Genomic DNA, 17,166 nt, shown 5'->3' on the forward strand with positions numbered 1-17,166 from the left:
CACAGCTTTGTAGTATAACCTAAAATCCGGCATTGTGATGCCCCCAGCTCTGGTTTTCTTTTTCAATATTCCCCTGGCTATATAGGGCCTTTTGTGATTCCACACTAATCTTAAAATGATTTGTTCCAATTCTCTGAAGAAAGTCCATGGTATTTTGATAGGGATTGCATTGAACGTGTAAATTGCCCTGGGTAGCATAAATATTTTCACAATATTAACTCCAAATGGATAAAAGACCTAAATGTGAGACAAGAATCTTTCAAATCCTAGAGGAGAACAGAGACAAAATCCCTTTTGAATTTGGCCACAGCAACTTCTTGCAAGATACATCTATGAAGGCAAAGGAAACAAAAGCAAAAATGAACTATTGGGATTTGATCAAGATAAAAACCTTCTGCACAGCAAAAGAAACAGTCAACAAAACTAAAAGACAACCTACAGAATGGGAGATTTGCAAATGACGTATCAGATAAAGGGCTAGTATCCAGGATCTATAAAGAGCATATTAAACTCAACAGCAAAGAAACAAACAATCCAATCATGAGATGGGCAAAAGACATGAACAGAAATCTCACAGAGGAAGACATAGACATGGCCAACAAGCACATGAGGAAATGCTCTGCATCACTTGCCATCACGGAAATATAAATCAAAACCACAATGAGATACCACCTCACACCAGTGAGAATGGGGAAAATTAACAAGGCAGGAAACAACAAATGTTGGAGAGGATGTGGAGAAAGGGGAACCCTCTTGCACTGCTGGTGAGAATGTGAATTGGTACAGCCTCTCTGAAAAACTATTTGGAGGTTCCTCAAAGAGTTTAAAATAGACCTGCCCTATGACCCAGCAATTGTACTGCTGGGGATTTACCCCAAAGGTACAGATGCAGTGAAATGCCGGGACACCTGCACCACGATGTTTATAGCAGCAATGTCCACAATAGCCAAACTGTGGAAGGAGCCTCGGTGTCCATCGAAAGATGAATGGATAAAGAAGATGTGGTCTACGTATACAATGGGATATTACTCAGCCATTAGAAATGATGAACACCCACCATTTCCTTCTATGTGGATGGAACTAGAGAGTATTATGCTAAGTGAAGTAAGCCAATTGGAGAAGGACAATCATTATATGGTTTCACTCATGTGGGAAATATAAAAAATAGTGAAAGGGATTATAGGGGAAAGGAGAGAAAATGAGTGGGAAAAAATCAGAGAGGGTGACAATCCATGAGAGACTCCTAACTCTGGGAAACAAACAGCATAGTGGAAGGAGAGGTGGGCGGGGGGATGTGGTGACTGGGTGATGGGCACTGAGCGGGGCTCTTGAGACGTCGAGCACTGGGTGTTATGCTATATGTTGGCAAATCGAACTCCAATAAAAAATTTACAAAAAATATGTAGCAAAAAATGTGTGACAACAGAAGGGGCAAAATGAAAGTATACCATTATAAGATTCTTACACTACATCTGTAATGGTGTTAACATTATTTGAATGTAAACTGTTATAAGTTAAAGATCTATTAACCCTAAAGATGTTTTGACCCTAGAGTAACCATGTAACAAAACAAAAACCTGGAATGCATAATGATAAGTTAAAGAAGCCAGTCTGAAAAGACTACGTACTACATGACTCCAACCAAATGACATTCTGGAAAAGGCAAAACTTTGGAGACATAAAAACAATCGGTCATTACCAGGGATGAGCAAGTAATTTTGGGGCAGTGAAAATAGTGATCAGCACTAACGCAGGAAAACATAAGAATCATGTCAATTGAACATGAAGCATTAGACTAGTTTTTATTTTCAGATGACATGATCATCAATATAGAAAGTCAATGGGAAACACAAAATTGATGCTAAAACTGTATCTTTGGGGTAAATCCCCAGCAGTGCAATTGCTGGGTTGTAGGGCAGATCTATTTTTAACTCTTTGAGGAACCTCCACACAGTTACCATTTGCTTCGACGTGGATGCAACTGGAGGGTATTATGCTGAGTGAAATAAGTGAATCGGAGGACAAACATTATATGGTCTCATTCATTTGGGGAATATAAAAAATAGTGAAAGGGAATAAAAGGGAAAGGAGAAAAATGAGTGGGAAATATCAGAAAGGGAGACAGAACATGAAAGACTCCTAACTCTGGGAAACGAACTAGGGGTGGTGGAAGGGGAGGTGGGCGGGGAGTGGGGGTGACTGGGTGACGGGCACTGAGGGGGGCACTTGACGGGATGAGCACTGGTTGTTATTCTGTATGTTGGCAAATTTAACACCAATAAAAAATAAATTTATAAAAATAATAAAAAATAAAATAAAACTAATAAGTGAGCTTAGGACAGTGACGAGATACCAGGTCAATTTATAAATATTAATTGAGTTTCTATATACTAATAATGAATAATTGGAATATAAAAATAAAGAATACAGTTTACATAAAAACATGAATTACTTAGGGATAAATCTGACAGAAGTTGTGTGGTTTTTGAATGCTTAAAACTATAAATCAGGGCAGCCCTGGTGGTGCAGTGGTTTAGCTCCTGCCTTCAGCCCAGGGTGTGATCCTGGAGATCCCAGATCCAGTCCCATGTCAGGCTCCCTGCATGGAGCCTGTTTCTCCCTCTGCCTGTGTCTCTCCCTCTCTCTCTGTGTGTCTTTCATGAATAAATAAGTAAAATTTAAAAAAATTATAAATCATTGTAGGAGGATTACGGAAGGCCTAAAATGGAGAGAGAACGTATTCATGGATCAGTAGACTTAATAGTGTTAAGATTGCAATCACAATCAAAATTCTAACGGGCTTTCTTTTTCAAGAGAGAATTTAACTAGCTGGCATTTAAAATTTGTGTGTAAAAGCAAAGGACCTAGATAGACAAAACAATGTTGAAGAAAGAAATTTGGAGGGCTTATGATTCTCCATGTTAATTGTCTATTTGTGTCAGGAGCAGTATATTTCCAGTTATCTAGATTTAAACTCTCCAAGTGTTTCTTTTCACTTTATATTAATCAGTCAGTAAGTAACACTAATTATTTCTAATTTTTATATCTGCATTAAACATTTTGCTTAGGTAGAAAGATTTGAAAAAAAAAAAAAAGATTTGCCCAGGAGTTTTGAAGTATATTCTCATTAATTGGTTTAATCTAGTTTTTTTAAAAAAATTATTTATTTATTTATGATAGTCACACAGAGAGAGAGAGAGAGAGGCAGAGACACAGGCAGAGGGAGAAGCAGGCTCCATGCACCGGGAGCCCGACATGGGATTCGATCCCGGGTCTCCAGGATCGCGCCCTGGGCCAAAGGCAGGCGCCGAACGCCAGCGCAGCCCAGGGATCCCTAGTTTTTTGTTTTTAAAGAAATACTGTCTGCTTACATTTTGTGTGTGTGTCTGAGTTCTCTTATTTGTAATGCAAGAATGATAATGGTAGTTTGTTCATAATAATGAATAATAACAATATATTGATGATAGTGAGATACAACATATACTGGTTTTGATTCTATTATTACTATCCGTGTTTCTTAGAATAGTGCCTGGGACATAGTAAATAGCATAAATGCAATTAACTATTTCACTTGATTACAGGGAATTCTCTCTTGTATTGAAAGCACAAATGATCTGTGCCACTTATGTGGCATTTCAGTATCTTTTGCCTCATGCAATTTCTTGTATTGTTAACTTTTCATGGCTGTATATTTTATATACTGTTTTGTTGTGGCAGATTCACTTTGTTGTATTTTGTACACTGCATAGAAAAATGTTGGACCTACATTCAAATATTTATTAAACTATATACAAAACATGCGTTGAAGCCCAGAGAATTTCTAGAGCTCCATCTCAGGAGAAATGACGACTTGAACAAGAGACATTAACTTTCTGGGGAGCTTTTTTAAAAAAAACTTTTTTTAGGTTTTTTAATATCAAAAGTAACAACATTTTTTTTCTCTCTTCAGAGCAGCCTCTTTGGGATCAATTGTACTGACAATACATTCTCTGGGGGTCATGATTCTGAGAGACTAATAAAGATCCTTCATTGCCATCTTCAATAACAAAAGTTCAAGAGATGTTTAAGAGAAGTCATTCCAGGGATACTGGTGAGGGTAGTGAGGAAAGTGCAATGGGAGGTCAAACACAGGTCACCAGCAGGTTAAAGAAAAGAATGAGAGAAGCGAAACAGTGGGTTGAATGACGTCCTTGCAGTGAGGAGCCTGCAGGAGAGATCTTTAAATTTTCTTTATGCTAAAAAAATAAAAAATAAAAATAAAATTTTCTTTATGCTGAGTGAAATAAGTCAATCGGAGAAGGACAAACATTATATGTTCTCATTCATTTGGGGAACATAAATAATAGTGAAAGGGTATAGGGGAAGGGAGAAGAGGTGTGTGGGAAATATCAGAATGGGAGACAGAACATGAAGACTCCAAGCTTGAATCAAGCAGTGGACATTGCTGCTATAAATATTGGGGTGCAGGTGTCCTGCCATTTCACTGCATCTGTATCTTTGGGGTAAATCCCCAGCAGTGCAATTGCTAGGTCATAGGGCCACTCTATTTTTAACTCTTTTTCACACAGTTTTCCAGAGTGGTTGTACCAGTTCACATTCCCACCAACAGCTTTTTTTTTCACACTATACCTGGATTGTATCTTCAGTAGTCAGACTGTGCTAAGCAACCAAATGCCCCTTCTCAAATTAGCAATATTTTTGATGTTTTAGTCAAGGCTCCTAATCTCTAACATTCTTCTTTTTTAGAAATTGAGGTAAATTGGTATATATCATTATATGTTTCAGGTATACAGCATTAAGATTGACATCTGTATACATTACAAAGGGATTACCATCACAAATCTAGTTACCATCCACCACCATACACTTGGCCTCTTTCACCTATTTTGCCCATCCCTCACTAACATTCTTCTTAAATTAAGGGATAATGTAAGTCTGGATATTGAAGAAGTTATCTAAGTAGGACTCAGTTGTGCTGCCCCTAAATTCAGTCTTGTTCTCCTTGAGTCTATGTTTAAACACCATCAAGCAATGACAGTAGAACACATTCAGTACTCGGAAAACTATTCTTTCAATTCTGTAGTTATATCATATTTCATGATATAGTACACTCAAAAAATTTCCGGAATGGGCAGTGGAAACGTTTTTGTGGAAATATTCGTTAACCATTTATTTGGCAAATTCATGGATGGGTTATTCAGATTTAAAATTAACCTAGCCTCAAAAAAATCAATAGTCTCTTACTTCTTTGTGAGAAATACAATCCATTTTACTGTGTCTTTTTTTTAATTTTTTTTTTTACTGTGTCTTTGAAGGCATCTTTCACTTGTTTGTTTCAAAGCGTATAAATGAATGGGTTAAACGAAGGAGCAACTGAAGTAGTGAGCACAGACACTACTTTATTAATAGCTACTCCTTCCTTTGCTGAAGGTTTGATGTAGATGAAGATGCAGCTGCCATAAGTGATGGAAACCACAATCATATGGGAAGAGCAGGTGGAAAAGGCCTTTTTCCTTTATTGGGCAGAAGGGAATCTTATAATGGTCTTAATGATGTAGGTATAGGAGAAGACTACACACACTAAGGTAATAATGAGTGTCAGGACGGCAAAACTCAGAACAATTCTCTCTATTAAGACTGTGTCTGAGCAGGTTATCTGTAAAATTGGAGATGCATCACAGCCAAAATGATCAATCACATTTGAGTCACAGAATTCCAGCTGGAGGCCCAGGCCAAGAGGCGGGAGGATGATTAACAGGCCAGCAAACCAACAGCAGAGAACGAGGGTAGTGCAGACTCTGTTGTTCATGATAGTTGTATAATGCAGGGGCTTGCAAATGGCCACATAGCGGTCATAGGACATGGCGGCAAGGAGAAAAAATTCTGTTGCTCCAAAGAAGACAACAAAGAATAACTGGGTGGCACAAGCATTATAGGAAACAGTATTATCTCCAGTGGTCATAGTATACAGGAATCTGGGAATACAGACAGTGGTGAATGAGACTTCTAAGAAAGAGAAATTTCAGAGGAAAAAATACATGGGAGTTTTAAGATTGGAGTCCACCAGTGTGAGGGTGATAATGATGAGGTTTCCAGTTACACTCAACATGCAGGTGAGAAACAAAAATACAAAGAGCAGAACTTGTATTTTTGGGTCATCTGTCAATCCTAGCAGGATGAATGTTGTTACTACTGTATGATTTCTCATCACTGCCTTGCACCAGGATTTTGCCCGGAGAAAGAAGTGTCATAAGAAGCTAGTACTGGAACCTGAAGGAGGACATTCTGGCAAGCCTGCTTACATGCACTTTCTTCTTTTAGTTAATTTAATTTGTTAGCATAGAGACTTCTATGGGAAAGGTTTAGTATGGATCTTGTGCTTTTAACTAGAAAGCATATTTCCAAAGATGTCAAATAAACACAAAACAAAACATAAATCATATGTCTGATTTACAGTTTCTCAGCAATATTGCCTTTTGTACAGATTTTATTTGTCTTTATCCTGGAGGCAGTTATGTCAGTTTTCAGCTCCCCCCATCCTTATTTTCTTTAGTTTTGTTCACACTATACTGAAATGCTCTATTTTCAAAACCAAGAAGGATCTGTTATTTTGTATTTTTTGTGTTTTAAAATTAAAACTTATTTTTTTTAGCAATCTTAGCATCACAGCAAAATTGAGGGGAAGGTACAGAAATATTCCATATGCTTCCTGCCTTTACAAATGCATAGCCTCTCCTGTTACTAACACCCCCCACCAGAGTGGTACCTTTGTTACAAATGATGAACTTATATGGACACGTCAAAGTATATAATTTACATTATGGTTCACTCATGTTGTACATTGTAAGGATTTGGACAGATATTTAGTATCTTATATTGATCATAATTTGTCGTATGCAGATTAACACTAGAGCATTCATTTATAGTTAGTTCTGCTCTCTGTACTTTGAATGATTTCTAAATAGGGAGATAAAACTTTAAAATACAAAGATGTAGTTTTGTTTTTCACCCCATGTTTAGGCAAATGAAAGTATTTTTAAGCCAGGCTCGGACTGCTTAGGCAGGGGTTTCCTGAAGTGGTATAATGAAATTTTTTTTCTGGAACTTAAATATAAACCCAATTTATCTGTACTTTATATATCCTGTTGTGATGTTTTGGGTCCTGGGATGGAGTCCAGAGGGGATGATCTGTCCAATTTGTTCTTTGCCAGCCTGATTGGCCTGACCAACTCAGTGTTCTTCACAGCACTCAGCCTTCAGAATCTGTCTTAGGGTTTATCTTAGTGACCTCTTTGAACAATTTGTGTTCTTGCCTGCTTCAATTCAACTTTCCTCACTAGTAAATCAGCTCCCTAACCCTACAGCTTATGTTCTCTGAGTTTTGATGTATGTAACTTGCCCAAACAACATCCAGAAACAAATGGACACAATATGAGCCAATCTTTGTAGCCATAGTATAAAGTACCTTACCTTTCTCAGTGACATTTGTCACTGTCCATTTCTGCACCTCCAAGGAGTGTTAAGCCTCCCTATACCCCAATGTACATTTCTTCCCCCCAGAAATCTCTTTAGATAGGTGCTCAGGAAATTCCCTCCCCTCCTTCATGTCAAAACTTAGCCTCATTGAGGTTTGTGTTTCAAGCAGCTGCTTGAAGGTATCCAGGTATCCATCCTGTAAAAAAAAATCGGTAAGTGCAACCTCTCTGGGAATATCAAAGTTAACAATAACTTGATATATTGTCCAATAATATGTCTTAGGATTTTATTGGGGGTAAATGATTGTTAATGAGCAAATTTAGGCATACTCAGTGTTTGTAGGGAAATCCTATACACTTCTACGAGAGTGAAAACTACTTTTTTATGTTTCAAAAAATTGTCCTAGTTGTATCCAGTGTATGTTTTCTGAATAGAGAATCAAAATTATGTTAGGTTACTCTTGCATTGCTCAAGTAAATAATCTACATTTATTCATTAAAATAAATATCTAATAAGCCTCTGTTATTTAAAGAACATAGTATCAGAGAGTGGAGCTCCAATCATTTGCAGGTTGAGCTCCCTCAAGCTTTCTGGCTGCCCGTAGAAGATAGTATTTCATTTTGGTGCATACTCAGTGACATGGTAACACAAGATAACAGTGAAAATATAGCTGTGGATTTCAGATGACAACTATTCCATGCTTGTTACTTGGTAATTGATCTTAGCTATTAGATAGCTATTTATGTTAATAGCTATTTAAATTTTTTTATGTTCACCCAGTTTCTCTAGTTATTTTTTTATTTTTACTAATGTTGGCCATGACATCTGTCCTCATAAGTTGAGTTAGCAGGTTTATTGCTCAGGGTTCACAGACATGATTTTGAAATACAGACAAGCCCTCCCCCCTTAGCTCCTGGGAGAAATGACTCACTGGAGAGATAGTATCTTGTCATGTACTTGCCAGGGGAAGACTCTGATACGCCAAACTGAATGATGAGTCAGGTTTATTTCTGCATTCTTAATTTTCTTCCCCCTCTCCCTTCCACTGTAGGAGAGTTTAAATCCTTGTACTAGTTATTGGTATTGTAACTCTAGTTCTTCCTCTCCTATGAAGTTCTTAGGATCTAAAATTACTTCCTCTTGTCTTATCAAAACATTAATTCTTCTATATTAGTAGGAAAGACTGATGAACTCAGTCATATTAGCATTTGATCATGAATTTAATGTTTAAAATACTTAATATATATTGGATCAGAGTTTATTAAAATACAAAGATCCTTCTTCTTCCTCCATGCTACCTTAGCTACTTGTCCCAATATTTAAGAGGCTTACTGACATTTAATTTTCAAATTTGATGTTCTCTTAATGCTACCTGGCCTTTATTTTCATCATTTCTCCTTCCACTTAAGACTTTTCATGGAGGCATTGAAACTACTTTTGGTATTTGAAGCAATGGAGTTTTGCATCCCAAATACGCAATAAAAAATAGCCTGGTTCTGGGATAGGTTTCTGGTTTTACTATGGTTTATTACTGAATTTTTTTTGTAGTCAACACACAATGTTGTATTAGTTCCAGTTATACGGCATAGTGATTCAACACTTCCATACATTAGACAATGTTCCATGCGTGTTTTGTCTTCGGACATTACCACTCAAGATGCCTAAAGAGCCAAGGTCTGTGGTCACATGACCTCATGGGGAGGAGGCTCTCAGGCTAATTTTTACAGTGTTTATGCAGAGTACAGCTGATTTGAGATGAAGGACACCCCTCAGGAGACCTGATTTCTCCCAGCATGAGACAGAATCAGCTTCTGAGGCTGTAGGAAATCAATGCCATGAGGAGGGATGGCCTACAATGTGCTATCTTTGGTTCTGTTCCACCAGCCATGGTGTAACTTCTGTAGACATATCATGAAAGCCAGAATTCAAGTGGGAAGAATAAAATGCTAACAAAGGGCCCTAGAAGGATGTTGATTTAAGGATCTGAGTCTTCACAGTGACCAAAATAATCTTCCTTGTGAAGCAGCATAGGAATCGGAATGCAGTGGCCTTCTTGGCTCAATAGGTTACGTGTCTGACTGCAGCTCGCATCATGATCCCAAGATCATGTCAGGCTCCCTGTTCTTCAGTTCAGGGTCTGAATAACCCTCTTCCTCTGCCATTCCTATACTCCTTTGTCTCTCTCTGTGAGGATTCCTCATCAGTAATGTCATCCTCAATATTCTCCACTGCCCAATTGCTTTCAAATTTCCTGAGGCCACCTTGACAATATTTTTTTGTTCTTCCTCATTAATATTTTTTATGAACCGTCTCATTATGAATGTATCGGAGGGTGAATCATAGGAGTGGGTGGAGAGTCACTCACTGAGTTTCGGTGGACAAAATCTGGCACCACAGACTTGGCAACATCATCGCAGCAGCAACAATTGAGGTTGTCCTTTGTCAAAGACGCTAGGTAGAGAGCTGACAACTCACTCAATATCAACTATGAACTGCTCAGCTCAAAGAGTGACAGTTGAGAAGAAAGGCAGAGGTATATTTCTTGTCACCATGGCAATGTGTGACATCATAGTGCTTTCAAAATGAATGCAGCTGCACAGCAATCACCTGCTGTCTCGACAGGGGTGTATCTTTTGATTTGTAGAGTCAGGCATTCTTCCTTACATCTCAGCTTGAATTCACTGCTGTTCAGGATGGCTTGATAGTTATGTGGCTAAATTTAGGGGACCAGCTGACATGAGGAATTCTATTCCACCATCTTCCATCCATCTGAAATATGTTTTTTAACGGGCCTAATCCAAACTGATTCAGGATGGTAGTCCATAAAGCCTTTTTGCAAGGTATTCAAGTTTGTTTTGCAAATAAAGTCAGTTTTATTTAGGATCGCCCAAACTAGAGACAATTAAGCTGTCCCTATTTATTTTTTCTTATTTCTTATTTATTTATTTATTTATTTATTTATTTATTTATTATTTATTTTTTATTGGAGTTCTATTTGCCAACATATAGCATAACACCCAGTGCTCATCCGGCCAAGTGCCCCCCGCAGTGCCCATCACCCAGTCACCCCAACCCCCTTCCCACCTCCCTTTCCACTACCCATTGTTTATTTCCCAAAATTAGGTGTCTCTCATGTTTTGTCACCCTCACTGATATTTTCACTCATTTCTCTCCTTTTCCCTATGACCCTTTTCACTATTTCTTATATTCCCCATATGAGTGAAACCATGTATTGTTTGTCCTTCTCCAAGTGACTTACTTCACTCAGCATAATACCCTCCAGTTCCATCCACATCAAAGCAAATGGTGGGTATTCGTCCTTTCTACTGGCTGAGTAATATTCCATTGTCTATATAGACTACATCTTCTTTATCCACTCATCTGTCAATGGACACCAAGGCTCCTTCCACAGTTTGGCTATTGTGTACTTTGCTGCTATAAACATTGGGGTGCAGGTGTAAGAGCCTTCCTTTACACCTATCAACAATTTAACCAATTTGCATGCCCACCTCCATTCCAGTAACAGTTTGCTCTGTGTAGTTAAGGATTTATTTCCTGGTTTGCCTTTTTTTAGGTTACTTTTCTTTAGGCAGTAAAGAGTTACTTCTTTTTCCCTCCCATGTTACATCTTCTTTTTTCTTTTTTTCTCCAGTCAAGAAACATTTATTTAGATAAGAAAGGAGTCCCTAGGGCTTGGGCTTGGGAGGCTGGCCTTGGTTTTAGGCCTGGGACCCAGCAGTCCCAATAGGCTAGGAGGGGCACGTCCTCTTGCTGCAGGTGATGAAGCTCTGGTTCTCGTTGGACCAGTAGAGAACCACAAAGCCCTCTGGCGGAAGGATAGAACCTCTGTTCTCTTCCACGTGGCCCGTCATCAGATAGCTGGTTCCTCTCTTTTCTTTTTTTTTAAGATTTTATTTATTTATGAGAGAGAGAGAGAGAGAGAGAGAGAGAGAGAGGCAGAGACACAGGCAGAGGGAAAAGCAGGCTCCATGCAGGAAGCCCGACGTGGGGCTCGATCCTAGGTCTCTAGGACCATGCCCTGGGCAGAAGTTGGTGCTAAACCTTTCAACCACCAGGGCTGCCCATCTGGTTCCTTTCTTATGGGGAGGCATTGCTGGTAGGGAATGTAAAACTTCAGGGGGGTGTCTGTGAGTGGATAGGGCAAGTCCAGGCTTCTGGTTTTGTAAGCACCAATAAGACTGACAGAGACCTTGAGGGCTTCCCCTGAGCCCCAAACCATGGACTTCACTGTTGCAGTCACCACCAGGTTGCTGGTACAGAAGTTGGTCTGCAAGGTGCCTATCCATTGGCAGGGGACACTGGGTGCATTGGGGCCCTCCAGAGTTGCCTGGCTTCAGATGAAGCCTTTGGTGTCTTTGTAAATGTCTGGACTTGGGGTTTGGGTTGAGGAGTGGGATGCCCTACTGAGCATCCTCCCCAAGGCCCTGGACCTGCCCATCTTTGGTGGTGCCCAGTGGCAGGCTCTTGAAGGAGACAGAGAAGATGTTGGATGGCTGTGACACTGAGGTCAGAGATGAACTGGACCAGGAGAACTGACAGGGAACTGACAATTCCCTTCAGAAGAGATGGGACCCAGGAGTGAATGGGTGTTATTGTCTAATGGGTACAGAATTTAAGTTTGGGAAGATGAAAAACTTCTGGAGAAAAATATTGCTTTGGCTGATGTCAAAAACATTATTCTATGCACTTTTATTTAGGACTTTTTTTGGCTTCAGGTCTCACATTTAGGTCTTTGATCCATTTTGAATTTATTTTTGTCATAGTGTTAGCAAGTGGTCCAGTTTCATTCTTTTACATGTAGCTGATCCAGTTCTCTCAACACCATTTCTTGAAGAGACTGCCTTTTCCCCCATTGGATATTCTTGCTTCCTTTGTCATAAATTAATTGACTTATATTTTGGGTTTATTTCAGAGCTCTTTATTCTGTTCTATTGATCTGTGTGTCTATTTTTGTGCCAGTATCATATTGTTTTGATTGCTACAGCTTTGTAGCATAGCTAACTTTGTTTTTCTTTATAAGATTGCTTTGACTATTTGAGGTCTTTTGTGGTTCCATACAAATTTTAATTTTGTTTGTACTATTAAAAAATTCTGTTGGTATTTTGATAGGGATTGCATTGAATCTGTACATTGCTTTGGGTAATATGACATTTAAACAATATTAATTCTCCCAGTCCATGAAAATGGAATATTTTTTTCCATTTGTTTGTGCCATCTTCAATGTCTTTCATCAATGTTTTAGAGTTTCAGGATAAACTTCTTTAGTTAAGTTTATTCTGAGGTATTTTATTATTTTGGTGCAACTGTAAATGAAGTTTTCTTAATTCTCTTTTTGCTACTTCATTATTAGTGCATAGAAACACTACCTCTCTCTGGGTATTAATTTTGTGTCTTGCCACCTTACTGGAATCATTTATTACTCATAGTAGTTTTTTGGTGGAGGCTTTAGGATTTTTTTGTGTGTATCATGTTGTTTATGATGAGTGACAGTTTAGCTTCTTCACCAATGTGGATGCCTCTTATATCTTTTTCTTGTCTGCTTGTTGTGGATAGGATTTCCAGTACTACATTGAATAAAAGTGGTCAGAGTGGACATCCTTGTATGAGATGTATCCTTGGATGACATTGTGCCATTTGAGACAACATGGATGGAACTAGAGGGTATTATGCTAAGTGAAAAGTCAGACCGCGAAAAACAAATGCCATATGATTTCACTCATAAGTGGAATCTAAAACAAGCAAATGAATAAACAAAAAGAGCAGCGTCAGACCTATAAATACAGAGAACAGACTGATGGTTGCCAGATGATGGGCAGATGGTGAAGGGGAGTGGGAGATACAGGCTTTCATTAACAGAATGAATGTCATGAGAATGAAAGGTACAGCATAAAGAATATAGTCAATGATATTGTAAAAGTGTTATATGGTGACAGATGGTAGGTGTACTTGTGATGAGTATAGTATAATGTATAAACTTGTCAAATTACTATGTTGTACACCTAAAACTAAAGTACTATTGTGTGTCAAACTATACTGAAAAAAAAATTTTTTTCGGAAGCTCTGGAGGTAGATGTTGGTGATGGTGGTGACGTGCATGTTCCTAATGCCAATGAACTGGATACTTAAAAATAGTAAAAATGGCAAATTTTACCTTTTGTCTATTTTGCCACAATAGAAAAGTAAATGTTAAAAAACAAAATGATCAAACACGCCACAAAATATTTTATTTGGACTTTAAACTCTCAATTATAATTTTGGTTACCTGAATAAGAAAATACTTCAATATTTACCCAAGTTGTTATCATTTTTGGTACTCTTTTTCACAATTAGAAATATGCATATATAAAGTTATAACATATTTACACAATAGGGAAACTTTGCACAAATGTGAACTATTCTCTAATAGTTAAAAATGCGTAAACTTACACTTACACAAGATTATACAAATCTAAGGGCAAAGATATAAATGCTTATGCATGTATAAACATATTATAATTTTGTATTTGCATAAATATTCTTTTTTAATAATAAACTTATTTTTATTGGTGTTCAATTTGCCAACATAGAGAATAACACCCAGTGCTCATCCCATCAAGTGCCCCCCTCAGTGCCCATCACCCATTCACCCCCACCCCCCCACTCTCCTCCCCTTCCACCACCCCTAGTTCGTTTCCCACAGTTTTGGGAATTTATATTCTGCCTCCCTTTCTGATATTTCCAACCCATTTCTTCTCCCTTCCCTTCTATTCCCTTTCACTATTATTTATATTCCCCAAATGAATGAGAACATATAATTTTTGTTTTTCTCCGATTGACTCATTTCACTCAGCATAATACCCTCCAGTTCCATCCACGTTGAAGCAAATGGTGGGTATTTGTCATTTCTAATGGCTGAATAATATTCCATTGTATACATAAAATATTTTTGGAAGCCACCTAACCACCTAACAAACTCCTAACACCCATTGCCTTTTAAAAAAAATGTCTTTTATTGGAGTTCAATTTGCCAACATATAGCATAACACCCAGTGCTCATCCCATCAAGTGCCCCCCTCAGTGCCTGTCACCCAGTCACCCCAACCCCACGCTGACCTCCCTTTCCACCACCCCTTGTTCGTTTCCCAGAGTTAGGAGTCTTTCATGTTCTGTCACCCTCGCTGATATTTCCCAATAATTTCTCTCCATTCCCCTTAATTCCCTTTCACTATTTTTATTTTATTTATTTATTTATTTCTAATAAATTTATTTTTTATTGGTGTTCAATTTGTCAAAATACACAATAACACCCAGTGCTCATCCCGTCAAGTGCCCACCTCAGTGTCCGCCACACAGTCACCCCAATCTCCCGCCCACCTCCCGTTCCACCACCCCTATTCATTTCCCAGAGTTAAGAGTCTTTCATGTTCTGTCTCCCTTTCTGATATTTTCCACTTATTTTTTCTCCTTTCCCCTTTTTTTCCCTTTCACTATTCTTTATATTCCCCAAATGAATGAGACCATATAATGTTTGTTCTTCTCCGATTGACTTATTTCACTCAGCATAGTACCCTCCAGTTCCATTCACATCGAACAAATGGTGGGTAATTGTCGTTTCCAATGGCTGAGTAATATTCCATTGTATACATAAACCACATCTTCTTTATCCATTCGTCTTTCCATGGACACCAAGGCTCCTCACACATTTAGGCTATTGTGGACATTGCTGCTATAATCATTGGGTGCAGGTGTCCCAGCGTTTCATTGCATATGTATCTTTGGGGTAAATCCCCAGCAGTGCAATGGCTGGATCATAGAGCAGATCTATTTCTAACTCTTTGAGGAACCTCCACACAGTTTTCCAGAGTGGCTGTACCAGTTCACATTCCCACCAACAGTGCAAGAGGGTTCCTCTTTCTCCACATCCTCTCCAACATTTGTGGTTTCCTTCCTTGTTAATTTTCCCCATTCTCACTGGTGTGAGGTGGGATCTCATTGTGGTTTTGATTTGCATTTCCCCGATGGCCAGTGATGCAGAATATTTTCTCATGTGCTTATTGGCCATGTCTATGTCTTCCTCTGTGACATTTCTGTTCATGTCTTTTGCCCATTTCATGATTGGATTGTTTGTTTCTTTGGTGTTGAGTTTAATAAGTTCTTTATAGATCTTGGAAACTAGCCCTTTATCTGGTATGTCATTTGCAAATATCTTCTCCCATTCTGTAGGTTGTCTTTTAGTTTTGTTGACAGTTTCTTTTGCTGTGCAGAAGCTTCTTATCTTGATGAAGTCCCAATAGTTCATTTTTGCTTTTGTTTCTCTTGCCTTCATGGATGTATCTTGCAAGAAGTTATTGTGGCTTAGTTCAAAAAGGGTGTTGCCTGTGTTCTCCTCTAGGATTTTGATGGAATCTTGTCTCACATTTAGATCTTTCATCCATTTTGAGTTTGTCTTTGTGTATGGTGTAAGAGAATGGTCCAATTGCATTCTTCTGCATGTGGATGTCCAATTTTCCCAGCACCATTTATTGAAGAGACTTTCTTCCAGTGGATAGTCTTTCCTCCTTTGTCGAATATTAGTTGACCATAAAGTTGAGGGTCCACTTCTGGATTCTCTTTTCTGTTCCATTGATCTATGTGTCTGTTTTTGTGTCAGCCCACAGTGTCTTGATGACCACATCTTTGTAGTACAACCTGAAATCTGGCATTGTGATGCCCCCAGCTGTGGTTTTCTTTGCTACTCTTCCCCTGGCCATTCAGGGTCTTTTCTGATTCCACACAAATCTTTTTTTTTTTAATTTTTTTATTTATTTATGATAGTCACACACACACAGAGAGAGAGAGAGAGATAGAGAGAGAGAGACAGAGACACAGGCAGGGAGAAAGAGGCTCCATGAACCGGGAGCCCGATGTGGGACTTGATCCGGGTCTCCAGGATCGTGCCCTGGGCCAAAGGCAGGCGCCAAACCGCTGCGCCTCCCAGGGATCCCTGATTCCCCGCAAATCTTAAGATTATTTGTTCCAATGCTGTGAAGAAAGTCCATGGTATTTTGATAGGGATTGCATTAAATGTGTATATTGCCCTGGGTAACAGTGACATTTTCACAGTATTAATTCTTCCAATCCATAAGCATGGAATATTTTTCCATCTCTTTGTGTCTTCCTCAATTTCTTTCAGAAGTGTTCTGTAGTTTTTAGCATAGAGATCCTTTACCTCTTTGGTTATGTTTACTCCTAGGTATCTTATGCTTTGGGTGCAATCGTAAATGGGATTGACTCCTTAATTTCTCTTTCTTCAGTCTCATTGTTAGTGTATAGAAATGCCACTGAATTCTGGGCATTGATTTTGTATCCTGCCACACAGCTGAATTGGGGTATGAGTTCTAGCAATCTTGGGGTGGAGTCCTTTGGGTTTTCTATTTACAGTGTCATATCATCTGCGTAGAGGTAGACTTTGACTTCTTTGCCAATTTAAATGCCTTTTTTTTGTATGATTGCTGAGGCTAGGACTTCTAGTATTATCTTGAATAGCCGTAGTGAGGGTGGACATCCCTGTCTTGTTCCTGATCTTAGGGGAAAGGCTCCCAGTGTTTCCCCATTGAGAATGATATTTTCTGTGGGCTTTTCGTAGATGCCTTTTTAGATGCTGAGGAATGTTCCCTCCATCCCTACACTCTGAAGAGTTTTGATCAGGAA

General features: G+C 38.7%; 1 long non-coding RNA gene and 1 pseudogene across 1 annotated transcript; both read right to left on the reverse strand.

Annotated features, from left to right (window-relative positions):
• Positions 1-4,450: 4,450 nt before the first annotated feature.
• On the reverse strand, positions 4,451-6,208 carry LOC144290327 (olfactory receptor 6C2-like; annotated as a pseudogene).
• Positions 6,209-7,432: 1,224 nt separating this feature from the next.
• LOC144295676 (uncharacterized) lies at positions 7,433-10,008 on the reverse strand. The gene is made up of 2 exons (XR_013362749.1): positions 9,842-10,008; positions 7,433-7,672 (listed from the first exon to the last, which is right to left on the reverse strand). It is a non-coding gene; the product is annotated as an uncharacterized LOC144295676 (long non-coding RNA).
• Between the last annotated feature and the right edge of the window lie 7,158 nt (positions 10,009-17,166).

This window comes from Canis aureus, chromosome 2 (genome assembly GCF_053574225.1).
Source record: "Canis aureus isolate CA01 chromosome 2, VMU_Caureus_v.1.0, whole genome shotgun sequence".
Lineage (NCBI taxonomy): Eukaryota > Metazoa > Chordata > Mammalia > Carnivora > Canidae > Canis > Canis aureus.